Source organism: Euleptes europaea, chromosome 11, assembly GCF_029931775.1.
Source record: "Euleptes europaea isolate rEulEur1 chromosome 11, rEulEur1.hap1, whole genome shotgun sequence".
NCBI classification, from domain to species: Eukaryota; Metazoa; Chordata; class Lepidosauria; order Squamata; family Sphaerodactylidae; genus Euleptes; species Euleptes europaea.
Window position 1 is genome coordinate 21051575 of NC_079322.1, and position 15665 is coordinate 21067239.

The following is a 15665-nucleotide window of genomic DNA, read 5'->3' on the forward strand; positions in this document are numbered from 1 at the left end:
TCAGTATTTGGTCAGGGTTTTTGGGGGGTATTTTGTTCAGTAAAGTCCGTAATGTTAACCCTTTGACTAGTTTCCACCCCAATACAGGGTTGCTGAGATTTTGCCTTTGTGGGCGTTGGAGCCTCTATTGTGTGTTGTGAGTTAATCCCATGTGACTATTAGTGAATCTTTCATGTCAAATCACCCCCTGTTCAGAATTGATAGTGCTGTTTGCGATGGGGTGGTCCTACAGTTGGGATTCCCCAGGAAACCACTGAAAGCCCATCTACCTAGTACAGAGGTGGGGAACATCAGGCCCAGGGGGCATTTAAGGCCCGCAAAATAATTTGGTCTGGCCCTTCGTGGGTCCTGGCAGATCTCTAGCTCAGAAGGATCTAAGACTGGTTATCCGCCCCCTCCCTCGGACAGGAATAGCCCCTATTCAAGGCAGATGTGAATTTGTTTTGCCAAGAAAAGGACCCATTTTCCCCCCCTGCAGAAGAGTTGTTAGCTAGGGAGCTGCTAGGACTGCCCAAGAAACTGTGTTAACCCTTTCCCACCCGGGCCATGGAGAAATGTATTCCCTCTGTATTACAAGAGGGCTGGGGGAAGAAGTGGCAACAATGGAGGATTTTTAAAGGAGGCAGGGCCAGAATTTGCGCACAGTGGGGGGAGTTCTTAGCCAGTGTGTCCTCATTTCATCCCTGCAGGAGGAGGTAGCAGGAGCCGGCTATAGAATACGGCCCCGAACATGCGGAGCAGGAGCAACTCCGGCATGCGGCTGGACGGCTATGCCTGGCTAATGCAACAGACCATCCTGTGCCACCAGGTGGGCAAGTGTACCACCGACTGGATGCCTGCCTGCTTGCCCACGTGTGTGGGGGGGTCATCTGGGCAGCTGCCTGCTTGGGGCTTGGTCGGCTACTTTTTAAGTTGATGATTTTGTATGGCCCGCAAATTATGTTATAAATATCCAAATGGCCCTTGGCGGAAAAAAGGTTCCCCACCCCTGACCTAGTAGCTGCTCAGACTCCTGGTAAAGCACTATATGTCCCTTTTCCCAGCACGTGCAGCCTGGCAAAATTCAGTCTTACTTTGCATCCCTCTCCCCTTACGTCAGGTTGCCTCCACGCAGGAAAACTTTCTGTGTGAACAGGCCCTCGTGTTCACATTGTTGGTTCTGTGACAGAGAGTATCGCTTTCGAATGCCGTTTCCCTTCGCACCAGGAATCAGACTCTTGCAAAAGACAGTGTTGCGGCATTTGTAGGTATCAGATGCTGAGGATGGGTTTTTTTTCAGTGTTAATGTGTGCTGCAAATCTGATTACTGCAGCATGTAGCATAGCTGCTTTGCATGCAAATAAGAATCCCCAGCACTGTGACAATCCAGACCAAATGATCTGATAGATGTTTTTTTTTCCTGTCCCTGCCGGCAGACAAGGGGGTGATCCAGCAAAAACCCTGGTGGGGTTTTCAAGGCAAGAGACATTTAGAGGTGGTTTGCCATTGTCTGCCTATGCATAGCAACCCTCAACTTCCTTAGAGGTCTCCCATCCAAGTACTACCCAGGGCCAACCTTGTTTAGCTTCCAAGATCTGATGAGATCAGGCTAGCTTGGGCCATCCAACGCCCAATTAGAAAGGGGCAAAAAATAACACTTTATGGGTTCAGCAGAACAGAGGGGTCTAGCTTTTACTGGGCCCACTTCAGGCTGGTGGCCGGACTGGGTTCTTTGAGCTTCTATGAATGTTTTCTGTCCCCTGTGAAAGGAATTTTATTGCACAAAAATAGCATGTGGAGAAGAGAAGCTCAGCGTAGCCTTTCCTTCGGAAAGTTTCCTCCCAGTTCTTGACCTGAGAGCTCGAGGTTTTTTTCATTGGGGAGCTTTCAGAATTGTAATTTCCCTCTGCCTACAGCCGGAAGCGTTTTGTTCCAAGGAAAGCTCCACCACTTGGTTTTGATCAAGTCCTAGGCTGCTTCCCCTGGGGGACAGGAGGTAAAATGCAGCAGCAACAGCAGCAACAGCAGCAAGTGGTGAGGGGAGCGGACCAAACAGTGGCCTCCCCCTCCCATCCCGCTCTTCTCACTGAGGCGGCCACCTCCCCACCCCTGTCCCTCCCCTCATCCCCCATCAGGGACACTCCTCTGTGGCCGCTCGGAAGATCCCCCTTGAACAGGAGAGAAACCAGTCTGGTTTTTTTCTTCAGGTTAAAGGGGAAAGACTCAGACGTGTAACAAGTTCTGCTTGGAACGAGCACGACATCATGGCTACTAGTCAAAATGGATATTAGTCATGATGCATACCTGTTCTCTCCAGGATCAGATGAGCATGCCTATTATATTAGGTGCTGTGGAACACAGGCAGGATAATGGTGCTGCAGTTGTCTTGTTTCTGGGCTTCCTAGAGGCACCTGGTTGGCCACTGTGTGAACAGACTGCTGGACTTGATGGGCCTTGGTCTGATCCAGCAGGGCTTTTCTTAGGTTCTTATGTTCTTACCAAGTAGATGTTTCCCTTTAATGCAGGGTCTTCCTGCTTTTCATGCTGGGTGGGGATCTCCACATACATGCAGCCTAAATCCCATTGAAAGGAATGGTGTTTGTGTCTCACGTAATGAGTCGCCCTTGGTCCCAGATATATTTTTTTTCTTGGCTGGTACCCATGGCCTTAAAAGAGTCACTCGCAGTTGCTGTAGAGAAGTCCCCCTGGGATGGCATCTCCTGGGATATGACAAGAATAACATTTGAACATGATCCAAGGTGTGTTTGTTCAGGGCTGAGTCCCACTGAATTCGGTGGATCTTATTCCCAAGTTTAAAAAGTACAGAGCCACTTAGTTGCCATAGCTCAGTATTTTTTTGGGGAGGGGCTGTGGCTCAGTGGTAGAGCATCTGCTTGACATGCAGAAGGTCCCAGGTTCAATCCCCGGCATCGCCAGTTAAAGGGACTAGGCAAGTAGGTGATGTGAAAGACCTCTGCCTGAGACCCTGGAGAGCTGCTGCCGGTCTGAGTTGACAATACAGACTTTGATGCACCAAGGGTCCAATTCAGTATAAGGCAGCTTCATGTGTTCATGTGTTCCTGTCCTCCTATTTAGCGCTTGTGTGTGACATGAGGTAAAAAAGCAGGGTGTGTGTCTTCTGCCTTCCTGTATGAGTAGCCATGTGGTGCTTGGACTCTTGCAGCAGTACAGCCATCCATTCTCTACTCTAGTGAGCTCATTTCTGGTTGCTTTGACTTGTCAGTATTGTTGAGGGGCTTGAATGTTGCTACTCTTTCCTTGACAGGAACTCTTTCCTTGACAGGCTACTCTTTCCTTGACAGGCACATGTGGTAGCGACAGGCTTGAAATCCTCTGCATGGGATCATCTACATTTCTTGCTCTTAAAATAGAGATTTTTAGCTGCCGATTCTGATTATGAAAAAATGCTGGTCCAAAATGTGGCTCATAAGAACAAAGGGAAAGAAAATGGGCCCTTTCCATCTGTTTATTGATCACTTAATGAAGTACTGTCATGGACTACTTAATTCATTAAAGAAATTAAAGAAATTCATTAATTTCTTAATACTTTCCTTCACATTTCTGTGTTGATGTACGTGCATTTATTAAGGATAAACATCCTTCATTTGATTCAGAAGCAGATATTAAAATATTGTGTTTGTAAATGAGAGACAGAGAGAGAAGACAAGAGGCCTTAGGAGATCTTCCTGAGGGCAGGTTTATGTCAGTTTCCAACTTCTGCAGGCTCATACAGAGAATCCATCTTTTACAGTGGATTTTGCTTGCATTTGAACTAATAGACTCAATGCAATAAAAAACAGATCTTTGAGGGATGATGAAGTCTCCATTTTGTACATTGATTACATATATATTTATTTGAATTACTTAATGGAACTTTGATGATGTGTACAAGTGTGTTTGGCTGTAAACTGCTGTTAATATTTTAGAGTGGATATGTTATTGTTTTATAGTGCTGGATTTTTGTACACTGGCTTGGGTCCCCTTTGGGGGAAACCACATCAGTTAAAGAGAAAATTACTACCTTGATGGATCAGGGGAATGTAGTAGACATCGTTTATCTAGATTTCAGTAAGGCTTTTGATAAGGTTCCCCATAATATTCTTATTGACAAATTGGGAAAATGTGATTTAGATCCTGTTACTGTTAGGTGGATTGGTAGTTGGTTGATAGATCGCACCCAAAGAGTGCTTGTTAATGGTTCCTCATCCACTTGGAGAGGAGTGACTAGTGGAGTGCCTCAGGGATCTGTCCTGGGCCCTGTGTTGTTCAATATATTTATAATTGATTTGGATGAAGGAATAGAGGGGATGCTTATTAAATTTGCAGATGATACTAAATTGGGAGGGGTAGCAAATACGGTAGAAGACATAGCCAGGATACGAGATAATCTTGACAGGCTGGAGAATTGGGCTAAAACTAATAAAATGCATTTCAACAGACATAAATGTAAAGTTCTGCATTTAGGTAGGAAAAATCAAATGTATAATTATAGGATTGGGGAGACTTGTCTTAGCAGTAGTGTGTGCGAAAAGGATCTTGGGGTCTTAATAGACCAAACACTGAACATGAGTCAGCAGTGTGATGTGGTAGCTAAAAAGGCAAATGCGATCTTGGGCTGCATCAACAGAAGTATAGTGTCCAGATCACGTGAAGTGATAGTATCACTTTACTCTGCTCTGGTTAGACCTCAGCTAGAGTATTGTGTTCAGTTCTGGGTACCACAATTTAAGAAGGATATAGACAAGCTGAAACGTGTCCAGAGGAGAGCAACAAAGGTGGAGAGGGGTCTGGAGACCAAGTCCTATCAGGAAAGGCTGAAGGAGCTGGGTATGTTTAGCCTGAAGAGGAGAAGACTGAGAGAGGATATGATAACCATCTTCAAGTACTTGAAGGGCTGTCATATGGAGGATGGTGCCGAGTTAGTTTCTGTTGCCCCAGAAAGTCGGACCAGAACCAACGGGTTGAAATTAAATCAAAAGAGTTTCCGTCTAGACATTAGGAAGAATTTTCTAACAGTTAGAGCGGTTCCTCAGTGGAACAGACTTCCTAGAGAGATGGTAAGTGCTCCTTCCCTGGAGGTTTTTAAGCAGAGGCTAGATGACTGTCTGTCAGCAATGCTGATTCTATGACCTTGGGCAGTTCATGGGAGGGAGGGCATCTTGGCCATCTTCTAGGCATGGAGTAGGGGTCACTGGGTGTGTGTGTGGGAGGCAGTTGTGAGTTTCCTGCATTGTGCAGAAGGGTGAGTTTTAGATCTGGGCTGCAGTGCTAGGACACTGGGATTTATCTCTTCCCCACCTTACTGTTTTCCAAAGGGAAATCCCTCCCCAAGGGACGGTCTGCCAGAGTGGCACACGTTTTTTCCCCCAGAACATATTCCCCAGAAGTGTGGGAAGACATTTTTTAATTTAAGTTGGCTTTTAAAGACTGGCATCAAGTAACTTAGCCACACCAACAGCAAAGTTCAATAAAAACCTATCTTCCCTGTACTCTTGGAATGGGGCAGATCAGAAATATAAGTAAGTATTTTCCAGTGCCCCCCAAAGCACATTTACCCTTTTCTAAGTCTATTGAGGTTAGTGGCTTAGAAGGGTGTAACTCTGCTTGGGAAGGCACTTTGTCAGTCTATCAGGAGAGAAATGTTGGCAAGACTGATATTGATTAGTCAGAAGTCTGGACTACTTGTTATGTTCCTTCCTTAATCCATTGGAGAGCCAGTGTGGTGTAGTGGTTAAGAGCGGCAGAATCTAATCTGGAGAACCGGGTTCAATTCCCCACTCCTCCACATGAGCGGCAGACTCTAATCTGGTGAACCGGGTTTGATTCCCCCACTCCTCCGCATGAAGCCAGCTGGGTGACTTTGGGCAAGTCCCAGTTCTCTCTGAACTCTCTCAGCCCCACCTACCTCGCAAGGTGTCTGTTGTGGGGAGGGGAAGGGAAGGTGATTGCAAGCCGGTTTGAGACTCCTTAAAGGTACAGAAAATCGAGGTATAAAAACCAACTCTTCTGCTTCTACTAACAGTATTCTGGTAGCGATGTAGGCCTAAGTTGGGTTCCTTGGTGAAACAATTGCCCCATTCCACACTATTAAGCTGAAATGTTCATGCATCCATTGTACCTTGTTCTATCTATTTGTTTGCTTTATCTATTTGTTCTATCTACATATTTGTTTGTTTTATTTTTTCACTTTGCTCCACCTTTCTCCCCCATGGGGACCCAAAATGGCTTACATAATTCTCCACTCCTCCATATAATAGAGAACATCTGTGATGTTCATCAGGTTTGGCTTAGGTCGGTGGTTCTGTGTGAGACCAGTTGGGAACCTCCTCCAAGTTTCTGAAGGGAAGAAGAAGAAGGGTTGATTTTTATTTGCCGACTTTCTCTACAACTTAAGGAAGAATCAAAATGGCTTACAATCACCTTACCTTCCCCACAACAGACACCCTGTGAGGTAGGTGGGGCTAAGAGAGCTCTAAGAGAACTGTGACTAGCCCAAGGTCACCCAGCTGGCTTCATGTGGAGGAGTGGGGAAACAAATCCAGTTCACCAGATTAGCGTCCACTGCTCATGTGGAGGAATGGGGTATCAAACCCTGTTTTCCAGGTCAGAGTCCACCGCTCCAAACCACCACTCTTAACCACAGTGTGCAACAACTGACATCTCCATGCTGGTTTGGTTGTACAAATTGTCTTTTGGGTGGGCAGAGATAGCACTTGGCTACAATTGAGTGCTCCTGCTGAGTGCCACTGGTTTGCTTCAGAAAATCTATATACCTTTAAAAGCCAATGTGGTGCTGTGGTTAGACTTGAACTTTAATGAGCCTCCTTGATACAGAAATTAATGTGTCGATCGGGAACTTGCAGAGTTTATTGGAATGCCAAATGTTGCACGCAGAACAACTCTATTAAAAGAGTGAAAGCAAAATTGGTGTTTGGGTCTTTAAAAAAAAACACCAGGCCCCAATTATTTTAGTGGGGGAGGGACTGTGGCTCACTGGTAGAGCATCTGCGTGCCATGCAGAAGGTCCTAGGTTCAATCCCCAGCATCTCCAGTTAAAGGGACTAGGCAAGTAGGTGATGTGAAAGACCTCTGTCTGAGACCCTGGAGATCCGCTGCCGGTCTGAGTAGACAATATTGACTTTGATGGACCAAGGATCTGACTCAGTATGAGGCAGCTGTGTTAATGTGAAGGCAACATGGTATAGGTTGATCTCATCAGATGTCAGAAGCTAAGCAGGTTTGGCACTTGGATGGGAAACCACCAAGGAAGACTCTGTGGTGGAAGGCAATGACAAACCACCTCTGCTTCTCACTTGCCTTGAAAGCCCCTACTGGGGTCGCAATAAGTCAGTTGCAATTTGATGGCCTTTCTGTATGTACGTAATTACTTTAGCTAGGACTTCCTTTCCTTCTAATTAGTTTGCACTATCAAAAATGGGGCAGGGCTGTGTGCAGAGCATCTGCTTTGCATGCAGAAGGTCCTCTCCCTGGTATCTCCAGTTATAAGGGACTGGTAGTAGGTATCTTGTGACCCTGGAGAGCCACCGCTAGTCAATAGTAGAGAGTTTCAGGTAGCCGACTCAAGGCTGACTCAGCCTTCCATCCTTCTGAGGTCGGTAAAACGAGTACCCAGCTTGTTGGGGGTAAAGTATAGACGACTGGGGAGGGCAATGGCAAACTACCCCGTAAACGGAGTCTGCCTAGTAAACATCGGGATGAGATGTCACCCCCATGGGTCAGTAATGACCTGGTGCTTGCACAAGGGGACTTTACCTTTACTGCCCTTCATGGTCCAAAATCTGACTCCATATAAGGCAGCTTCATGGGTCCATGCTGTCTCCTTTCCTCGTTATCCATCAGGATGCTCTGTTCTTTGTGGAATTTATTTTCCTGTTTGCTGCATTGGCTGTAATTCTTCATCATCTACCAAGCTGTAGTAAAGCTTCTTTTCCTGTTAACATCAGTATCTGTCAAGTTTGTGATTTAGAGCACTGTAGAGTCCAGTGACTCAATTCTGCGGCCCCAAATAACACTGGCTTTGTATATGGATATGTATAAAAAAAGACTTCTGGTATAAACCTTGTGCAGTGTGCTTTGAAGAGCAAACGCTTGTGTACTCTGACCAGCAGAATTTGGTACAAAAATTGGGGCCACTGCAAGTAGCACAGAGTATATAGTTGGTATGTATGTATATGGTTGATCTTAACAGGCAGGTTTGGAGAAAGTCCTCTGTGTGAACACACATGAACACATGAAGCTGCCTTATACTGAATCAGACCCTTGGTCCATCAAAGTCAGTATTGTCTGCTCAGACCAGCAGCGGCTCTCCAGGGTCTCAGGCAGAGAGGTCTTTCACATCACACCTATTCCCTTTAACTGGAGATGCCAGGGGATTGAACCTGGGACCTTCTGCATGCCAAGCAGATGCTCTACCACTGAGCCACAGCCCCACCCAGTGAGAACCTGGAATGTTGCTGCCAGTTCTTGTTGACAGAGCTCAAGTTAGATGACACATAGGTCTGATTGGCTGTTGACTATGATGCTACCACCAGATTTCCTACTTGTCAGCATCCTTGGACTAAAGCTTGCCAGCTTTTGCATGGAAGAAGCAATATGTGGACATACCTTCACCAAATTGCTGAGTATTGCTGTGATCGTCACAATCCTGATAGTCCTGATAGTTCATGATGGCACATGGAACTGAGTAGTTGTGTACCACTGGTTTGCATACCATAAAAGGTGGCCATTGGGTAGGTCAGAAAAGATTGGGTCAATGGCCTGGTCAATGATTAGTCATTAACTTTTATTACTATAGCAGTAACAAAAAGATACTTTAATGCTAGCAGCGTTGGTATCAATGCAAGTCAGGGAAGCAAATTAATGTGAGATAATGAAATGGATTTGTTAAAACGATGTAATGAATTTCTGTGACCACACTATTAGGAAAAAGTGTCTGTAAATGCAAATGATTCGCTGAATGATTCTCGGTGACTTTTCTCATGGAACACTGGGGAAGGCCTTAAGTTTCCAATGTCAGAAAGTGAAATTAAAACAAAAATAAAACAATCAAGCAGTTGCACTAAGTAGTAGGACAAATCCTCCAAGTTGGAAATGCCTGAAGTTGTAGCAGGGGGGTCAGGAGAAGCTTCACTCTACTGCTAGGCTTGCTCTTGAGTGCTGGAAGGCATCATTTATAATAAACGTTTGGTTCAGGCACAGCCATTTTGGTCATCCAACCATATGTTGGGATGGGATTGTGCCATATGAGATCCTCTTGATACACACGGTCACTGTTTTATACAAATAGTGCGATGTGTGCACTAACACCCGCTCTTGCAATAAAAACCCTAACTGAATTTCAGCAGGGAGCTGCGGAGCACGGAGTTGTTTTCTTGTAGCTCCAGGAATTCATCCGCAATGATAATTTAACTCTTTGATGGTTTCTATTGAACTGATTTATTATGTTTTTATGGACGAAAGTGGTGGCTCGTGGACATTAAACATCATGATTGATTAGGATGTTGTGGGGGTCATTAGTTATGTTTCAAGTGCGGCAAAGTAGGATTTGTTGCAATGAAACCAGTTAAGAATTGGGAACACTGCAGACCAGTTTGCATGGTTCGGTGTAGCCACAGGACAAATAATTGGCCTGGATAACAATAACAACAAATTGCTGCCAAGTTGTAGGCGTCATAGGGCAATCCCATGGAGTTCCAGCGTGGTGGAGTGGTTAAGAGCGGTGGACCGGAGAACCGGGTTTGATTCCCCACTCCTCCACATGAGCGGCAGAATCTAATCTGGTGAACTGGGTTGGTTTCCCCGCTCCTACACATGAAGCCAGTTGGATGACCTTGGGCTAGTCACAGTTCTCTTTGAGCTCTCTCAGCCTCACCTACCTAACAGGGTGTCTGTTGTGGGGAGAGGAAGGGATGGAGAGTGTAAGCCGGTTTGATTCTCCTTAAAAGGTAGAGAAAATTGACATATAAAAACCAACTCTTCTTCTTCTCATGGGGTTTCCAAGGCAAGAGATGAGCAGAGGTGGTTCTCTCATGTAGCAAGTAGCAACTCTGGATAAGTCCATTTTTGCTACAGTCCTGGTGCTTTGTGTTTTCCATAATGTCAGATTTTGTAACCTATTCTGTTTTCTTTCAATAGACTTTTTGCTCTGGGAGATTACTCTTTTGCCCTGGCTTTTTCTAGCCTGCCAGAGAGCTGTGTTGTCGCTTGGAACTGTCCCAATTGCATATTTACAAGGAGGGAAATAATAAATACTGGAAAGATGTTTTGTAGAATTGTAGCGGCCTAACACACACAACAAATGTAGTCCCTAACAAATGTATTGTATTGTGAGCTTTCCCAAGGAAGAGCCTATTTTACTGAATGCCTGATGTGGATGGTGAAGATCCTGTATACCCACGGAAAGCAGCAGGACTTGGGGAAGAGAATATTGTGCAAAGGAGAATTGGTAAAGAGGGCAGTCAAGTCACAGCTGACTCATGGCAACCCCATGAAGTTCCATCTCACAGGGTTGTCAAGGCAGGAGATGAGAAGATGAGTTTGTTACTGCCTTGCTCTGCATAGCAACCCTGGTCTTCTTAGAATCAATCTCAAGCAGAGTTATAGCCTTCTAGGTCCATTGGAGTCAATGGGTTGGCTCCAACCAGCCAACGTGGTGTAGTGGTTAAGAGCGGTGGTTTCGAGCGGTGGACTCTGATCTGGAGAACCTGGTTTGAATCCCCACTCCTCCACATGAGTGGCAGATGCTAATCTGGTGAACTGGATTTGTTTCCCCACTCCCACACATGAGGCCAGCTGGATGACCTTGGGCTAGTCACACTCTCTCAGCCCCACCTACCTCACAGGGTGTCTGTTGTGGGGAGGGGAAGGGAAGGTGACTGTAAGTCGGTTTGATTCTTCCTTAAGTGGTAGAGAAAGTCAGCATATAAAAACCAACTCTTCTTCTTCTTCTTCTTTTCTGCTAGTGAAGTGATGAGGAATCCCTTTTGACCATGAGTAAGTGTATGCTGTGGGACCAGCATGGAAAAAGCCATGTGAAATGGGGGCTCTGATAAGCGGGTGAGATTGAATGAAGAAGTTGGCTGGATCCAACCCATTGGGCTTAGAAGGGTGTAACGTTGCTAAGGATGGCACTGTAAAGTTTCTAATTAGGCACTAGTGTGGTTAATATCTGTGATTTAAAAGCACACATCAGGTGATAAGGTGTCACAAGTGGTCACTAGCGTTCTTCTCGTCTCTCCAGATTATTCTGTTGCCACCCTGGCTTTAACTGTATCATTTAAAGATGGTGGGCTGGATTGTTCTAGGTCAGGGTTCCCCAACATGATGCCTGTAGGTGCCGTGGCCCTCACGAACACCTTTCCTGGTGCCTGCCAAGTGTTTTAAGAAAGTGGGTGGGGCCAGATGGGGCTCCTGCCCAGCAGGGCTTCTGATTGCTCTTTGAAGATCTAATTGGCTGTGCGCATTAAAATAACCACAGTGTTGATTTCATTCTCTCTCTTGCTCTCTCCCAGTGCATTTCTTTAAATTAGCCCCCTTGTCCCTTGCATTTGGGCTTCCTGTGTGCGTGGTTGGCTCCTCCTCCTCCTGTGGCAGCCGTTTTGTGGTCATGGCCACCCCGGCGTATCAGGATTCCAAAGGTGCCCAGAGGCTCAAGAAGGTTGGGGGCTCCTCTTCTAGGTCCTCCACTGGTGTATGAGGGAAGAAGGGAATCTCATTTGATTCCCCAATCCCATTGCATTCCCAATCCCATGTGCCTTTCACTCCACATGGGTGAAACCATCCCTGGCATGGCCTTTTTAGGGAAGAGCAGGCAGGGGCCAATCAGCTGCCATAGACGGTTGGTTGTTCGCATCATCTCCTGATTCGGTAATCTTAGTCCATTTGCTTTGTTTGTTGATTGTTTTACACTATATGATGTCATTGTTTTTTATTCTGTAATCCTCCTTGAGTCTCAGCGAGAAAGTTGGGCTATAAATGAAGTCAACAAATAAATATTTAATCTCCAGTAACTGAAGAGTTAGTTTTTATATGCTGCTTTCTCTACCACTTCAGGAAGAATCAAACTGGTTTACAATGACCTTCCCTTCCCCCGCTATACAACAGACGCCCTGTGAGGTAGGTGGGGCCGAGAGAGCTCTGAGAGAGCTGTGACTAGCACAAGGGCACCCAGCTGGCTTCATGTGAAGGAGTGGGGGAAACCAACCCGGTTCACCAGATTAGCGTCTGCCGCTCATGTGGAAGAGCGGGGAATCAAACCCAGTTCTCCAGATTAGAGTCCACCGATCTTAATCACTACACCACACTGGTTTAACTTCCAAAAGGATCTTGCTTTTGTCTTTCTTAGAGTGAGCTGTCAGCACATCTGTGCAAGTAGCACACATTCATCTTTGCATACATATTTAACATCGTGTTCAGTTTATACAGTGGTTTGATGTCACTCTGGTAAAGCCGCTGCAGCGAACTGGGTCAGCTCCCTTTCCCCTTGTAGCAGAGGATTAGTTATACCAAAGAGAAGCAGCAGGAGTCCGTGAAACACTCTATAAATGCTAAATGTCATTATACCTCCGGTGCAATATTTTTTATTTTCGATGAAGTAAGAGAGTAAGAGGGAGGGAAGGCAGCATGGTGTAGCCCAATCGCGCCAGATCTCGGAAGCTAAGCAGGGTCAGCCCTGGTTAGTATTTAAATGGGAGACCACCAAGGAATACCAAGGTTTCTATGCAGAGGAAGGCAGCATGGTATAGCCTGATCTCGCCAGATCTCAGAAGCTAAGCAGGGTCAGCCCTGGTTAGTATTTGGATGGGAGACCACAGAGGAATACAAAGGCTGAGGAAGGCAATGGCAAACTACCTCTGAATGTCTCTTGCCTTGAAAACCCTATAAGGGGTCGCCATAAGTCGGCTGCGACTTGATGGCACCTTACACACATACAAGAGTAAGAATATTATACTGGGGGTAGAATAATGTTTTACGATTCTAGGGTATTTCACCTACATTATCGGCTGGATATTAGGAAAACATTTTTTACAGTAGGAGTAGTTCAACCGTGGAATTAGCTACCTAGGGAGGTGGTGAGCTCCCCCTCTCTGGCAGTCTTTAAGCAGCGGCTGGACAAACCCTTGTCAGGGATGCTCTAGGCTGATCCTGCTTTAAGCAGGGGGTTGGACTAGATGGCCTGTATGGCCCCTTCCAACACTATGATTCTAAATAGAGCCAACATGGTGTAGTGGTTAAGGGCATTGAATTCTAGTGTGGAGAACTGGTTTGATTCCCCACTCCTCCACATGAAGCCTGCTGGATGACCTTGGGCTAGTCACAGTTCTCTCCGAACTCTCTCAGCCCCACCTACCTCACAAGGTTTCTGTTGCGAGGAGAGGATGGGAAGGCGATTGAAAACTGCTGTGAGAGTCCTTACGGTAGAGAAAAAGCAGGATATGAAAACCAACTCTTCTTCTAGAAAGCAGCTCAGAAGCTTAATTTTGTTCCCACAAGTGATGGTTGGTTGGGTCTCTCTTTGTCCCGAGAAGGATGGCCGGTTACTCAACAATGCTTCTGGGGCTGTGGGACTGTGCAGAGCCATAGATAAACAGCCCCTGGCTTTAAAACAACAACAACCTTCCTGGGTAGGGTTGCCAGGTCCCTCTTTGCAACCAGCGGGAGGTTTTTGGGGCGGAGCCTGATGAAGGCAGGGTTTGGGAAGGGGAGGGACTTCAATGCCATGGAGCCCAATTGCCAAAGTGGCCATTTTCTCCAGAGGAACTGATCTCTGTTGGCTGGAGATCAGCTGTAATAGCGGGAGATCTCCAGCTAGTACCTGGAGGTTGGCAACCCTATTCCTGGGTGACCTTTTGTTTTGCTATTGATTTAGGGATGGCAGTGAGGCCGGCTGCCCATTCTGTTCATTAGCAGGCTGGCGTTTGGCTGATGCCACCGGGCGCTCAATGGGCTGTGTCCCTGCCAGCAAAGCAAAGAGGCCCCTCTCCTTCACTGCAGACCCAAACCCAACAGCCTGCTAAAATCTTTACAAGGACGGCGTATGGGTCCACTCCTCCCAAACCGTGGCTCGCTCGTTCTTCCCCAAGCAGACACCCACGCATACGGCCAGAGGGATTAATGCGTCAGCTTCAGGCTGTCTGTTGCTGCCGTGTTTAATCTTGTTAATTTTTCTTCTTCTCTGGACACCTGTCGTTCCTTCAATGTTTGATTGCTCTTTTTATCAACTCAGGGAGGTTTCGAACAGTGCTAGGTTCCATTATATTTGGTGTACTGTCAAAAATGTTTAATGTATGAGCAAAATCTAAAAATCCTTTTTTACTCACCAGTGTGGTGTGGTGGTTAAGAGAGGTGGTTTGGAATGGTGGACTCTGATCTGGAGAACCGGGTTTGATTCCCCCACTCCTCCACATGAGTGGTGGATGCTAATCTAGTGAACCTGGTTGGTTTCCCCACTCCTACACATGAAACCAGTTGGGTGACCTTCAGCTCATCACAGTTCTCTTTGAGCTCTATCAGCCCCACCTACCTCAGAGGTGTCTGTTGTGGGGAGAGGAACAGAAGGAGATTGTAAGCCGGTTTGATTCTCCTTAAAAGGTAGAGAAAATCGACATATAAAAACCAACTCTTCTTCTCATGTGGTTTTCAAGGGAAGAGATGAGCAGAGGTGGTTTGCAATTGCCTAATCTGGTGAACTAGGTTGGTTTCCCCACTCCTACACATGAAGCCAGCTGGGGGACCTTGGGCTAGTCACATTCTCTCAGCCCCACCTACCTCACAGGGTGTCTGTTGTGGGGAGGGAAGGGGAAGGTGATTGTAAGCCAGTTTGATTCTCCCTTAAGTGGTAGAGAAAGTCAGCATATAAAAACCAACTCCTCCTCACTTTCACCGCTGGTTATGGGGGCAATTTAGATTAGGGGAAATGGTTTTGGTGGAGGGTTAAACACGTGCCACCCACTGCCTCTGTTTCACTCTAAATTGCAGTCTCCTGTGGCTGCTTTTGGCCAAAAATGTCAGGAGATTTGTTCATGGATCTTTAGTGTCTTTTCTATTTTGGGCCTCAGGTTCCTTGGGAAACAGGCTGGATTGCTTCCTCGCTGGCCGGTCCCCCTTACAATCTGAGTGTGAGGCCCCCCAAAAAACCCTTAATGTACTGAGCCTAAATGGCATTGCAGGGGGAATTCTCCATTCCTTGGGGAAGTTGGCTGGATTACAAACATTTCCTGAGCAAGTCAATGTAAATGGTAGCAACTTCAGCAATCAGGGCATGGATTGCCCACTCCCTTGCTAGATTCATGGGCTAGACTTTTTTTTTTTTTAATTGTGCACAATTTGAAACCATTGTTTCCCAAAAAACTGGTGATGATCAACTCTGTGAACAAAAAAAAAGATTTATTATAGCTTTTGAACTAATAAACTTTGGGTTAATGTACTGAACAGGTCTGCCTTCTCTATAACAATTATACTGGTTCAGCCAAAATTGCTGGTATAGCTCATTGCCTTTCATTTAGCAATAGCTTGACAAGGTATGCTGTAGAGAAAGGAATATTTTCTTTTAAGAAAAGAGGCAATTTATGGGTCAAACTTCCTAAATAAATTATATTTTATATTTACACACACATAATATGAATGAATGAAATCAATAGGCTTAT

The 15665-nt window shown here is 45.9% G+C and overlaps 1 protein-coding gene and 1 non-coding gene across 2 annotated transcripts in view; both read left to right on the forward strand.

Moving 5' to 3' along the window:
* AMPH (amphiphysin) overlaps positions 1 to 15665 on the forward strand; it is a 120836-nt gene that overhangs the window by 11880 nt on the left and 93291 nt on the right. The window lies entirely within an intron of this gene.
* On the forward strand, positions 2846 to 2915 carry TRNAV-GAC (transfer RNA valine (anticodon GAC)). Its single transcript has one exon. It is a non-coding gene; the product is annotated as a tRNA-Val (tRNA).